This window comes from Galeopterus variegatus, unplaced genomic scaffold, assembly GCF_000696425.1.
Source record: "Galeopterus variegatus unplaced genomic scaffold, G_variegatus-3.0.2 Scaffold3766, whole genome shotgun sequence".
Lineage (NCBI taxonomy): Eukaryota > Metazoa > Chordata > Mammalia > Dermoptera > Cynocephalidae > Galeopterus > Galeopterus variegatus.
This window is the reverse complement of record NW_007729877.1, coordinates 72,787-75,958: the sequence shown is the minus strand read 5'-3', so window position 1 is coordinate 75,958 and position 3,172 is coordinate 72,787.

Sequence of the window (3,172 nt, the reverse complement as noted above, 5' to 3'; positions counted from 1 at the left end):
CTGTTGGGATTCAGCTTTTATAGTTTTGCTATCTAATGAATATTCAATTAAGGGGTGGCTCCCAGTTATGTAAAATACTCTTGCACATGCTCAGTTGGTCTCCTTTCTGCAGCATGCTCATTGGTCAAATCCCATCACATGCACCAGACATATTCAAGAACATTCTGTGCTCTTTAGCACCCCTAGTGGAAGGTCATTCAGCTTCCAGGGTTATATAACCCTTCTCTACTGAGCATGCCCAGCCACTGGATTTGCTTAAGCCAGTCCCCGGAGTTCTCAATTTCCTCATGTTGGTGCTGAAAATAGGTCTAACTAGCAACAGTAACTTTCCTCTAGGGGAGAGCCTAGAGGAGGTGCCTTAAACCTCGGAAATGGCTTGTAACCCAGAGCCATGTCCTGTAACCCAAGCCCCGGGAAACTGAGCACTTCCTGTCTCACCACCACCTACTGCCAACCAACTTCAAAACAAGCTTACCAAATTTAAGATATTTAAGACATATTAAAGAGATAAGATAATTCTGTGGCAATAGGCTGACCCACATCAAAATACCATAATTTCACAGATATTTGTTAAACTTTCACTACTTGGCAGGTTCAGGGTCAGAAGGGAAAGTTATTGTCTCTACCCTAGACACAGACATTGCTGTCATAGTCTAGACAGGCCAGAGAGCTGACACCTCACAATTTTGATTGGTTTAGGTATAGGTAGGACATATACAAATTTGCCTTGTTTTCTGTACCTGATGGCTGGGTCCACTTTGCTGCCACCTATAGAAGCTGTTCTTTGTGGTGACAGAGAAGATTTTGAGAATAGAGTGGACATCTATAGTTTTTATCTGCCCATTGGTATCCTTTCCCTGCCTCTGTCTTCTGGGAAATGCACACACTTCCTTTGAAGAACTTCCCCTTTTTACTTTATGAAGTTAGGCCAGGACTACCTACCCTAGAATGCTGCCTCCCAGCTAGAGGTGGGTAGTCCTGGTGCCCCACAACCCCTGGCTCTTGTGAATGGCCCAAGGATGAGCATGTGGCCCAATAATTGTCAACTAGAGCCCTTTCCTGGATTTTTACATTTGGCACCAAGGAAAGAGAAGCTCTTTTTTTCCTTCAAAATTGGGCTGATGGAGTTTGTAGCTGTCTGCAGCTATGCCCTTTCTTTCTTACAAATGGAAGATGATCATCTTCAATAGGAAAGAATGAGACCAAAATACAGAAATAAGCAGAACTCAAGGATGGAGGAGTCCTGCCTGGTAACATCTTTGAGTCCCTGGATCAACTGTGCCAGAGATAACTCCACCCTGACCTTTTGTGATGTGCTTACACGAGACAATGAAGAATCCTTTTTGCATAAGCAAGTAGGAGCTGGATTTCACTTTCAACCAACCAAATCCTGACTGAGATAAAACCATAGACCAGAAAGAGATGTCCCAGAGCAAGGGTCCAGCCTGTGTCCTTGCCATGTTATACATACCAGGGCTTGTCCAGGGCTGGTAGAGCAGGTCCTCAGGGGGTTTATTGGCATGAGAGACTGAGGTGCTTGATGAAAGGATAGTGAGACTGGATATGTGGAAACTGATGACCAACCCCAGAAAGACCCCACTGGGAAGTGAGGATGGTTCTTTAAGCCTCTGTCCACGTACCAGACTGTGAAGGTGCTCTCCTAAAAAGAAGGAGACAGGTTGCAAAAGTAGAGTGTGGGCATTGGAGGAAAAGATAATACTTAGAGCTGGAGTAAGGGGCCTAGCTTTCTTTGGACCTGTACCTGAGCCTCAATGGCCGGGTAAGGATGTGCAAAATACAAAGATATACCCCTATGGACTTTGTTCAGTGATTCGTGTGAGAATCTTACAGAAAACATACACCGTAGTGGGCATATTTTGCATGCATATACAATAGCATACATACATTTTGCATGCATAGCATACATATTTTGAAGTGCTTCATTTTACCATAACTCTTTTAACCTTCCATCTGTCTACTCACTATAATGAACTCCTGAAAACCATCGAAGTCTTTACCCTAGGAATTTGGAACTGGGATGGAGAGAGAGTTAGAGTCTCAGGCTGTCTGGAACTGTTGTATGTGCATTTTGATGTTGTGGGTAACTCTTTGTATCTGCCCCATAGACCAAATATCAGAGAGATCTGATGTGCAGTGAGAACAACACAGAAGTACAGAGAGAAGCAGAGATGAGATCCAGGCAACAAGGAGGTTTATGAAGATTTCCCATTTCCCAACTCCAACCCTCCCCTCTCCCCCATGAAGCTTGGCTCATTCCTGGTCTTTAATTTAAGTAAGATGCCCCTGAATCTCAATAATAAACTATCTATCTTTGCTTTAAAAAATTTCAAGTGTGCTTATGTTACTTGCCCCCAAAAGAGAGCACTAGTGAATACATGATAATACATAACAGTCCCAGGTGCTGCACTAGAGCACAAGAAAGGCAGAGTTTGTGGGAGACTGGATTTATCCTCATTCACCCAGTTGCAGTATAAAGAATAATTAGATTGGGAAACAGAACCATGAAAACGGAGAGGAGAAAAACATTTTGCAGCAGCCTAGTGTGGATGGAAGGAATCTCTGGACAGCATTTGGTAGGTAGGACCAGATATCTCAGGAGCAGTTAAGGGTGACTATGATAAGGCCATGTGGGAATGTGGGATTTGAGTATGGTTTGGGAGGTGTCTTAGAGTCAAAGGAAGATGTTTGAGCTGTTGCAGCTCTTGTGATCTAGCTGCTTGGGAGAATCACAGAATAACTCTTAGTTTCTATTTCTTGTGAATCTATTGGTCCTTCTTTAAATATCAAGTCAGCTTTGTGCAGCCTAATAAAGGTGAACTCATTCCTGGCCTAGCCCACGTCAGGAGCTGCTATCACTGAAACAACAGCTTAACAACCAAAAAAATAATTATAAAATCTTCATCTCTCTGCTCTCCCCATCGCCCTTCTAACACTCTCCAAGTTCCCACTCTGAGAAGGCAACTAGTTTATTTAATTATTTGTTTATATTATTTGTTGCATAACAAACCATTCCAAGACTTACTGGCTTAAAACAAAAATAACCATGTATTATTTTTTATGGTTTCTATAGGTCAGAAACTTGGAAGCAGTTCAGTTGGGCAGTTCTGGCTTGGGGGTCTCTCGTGAAGTTGCAGTCAAATGGTGGCTGAGG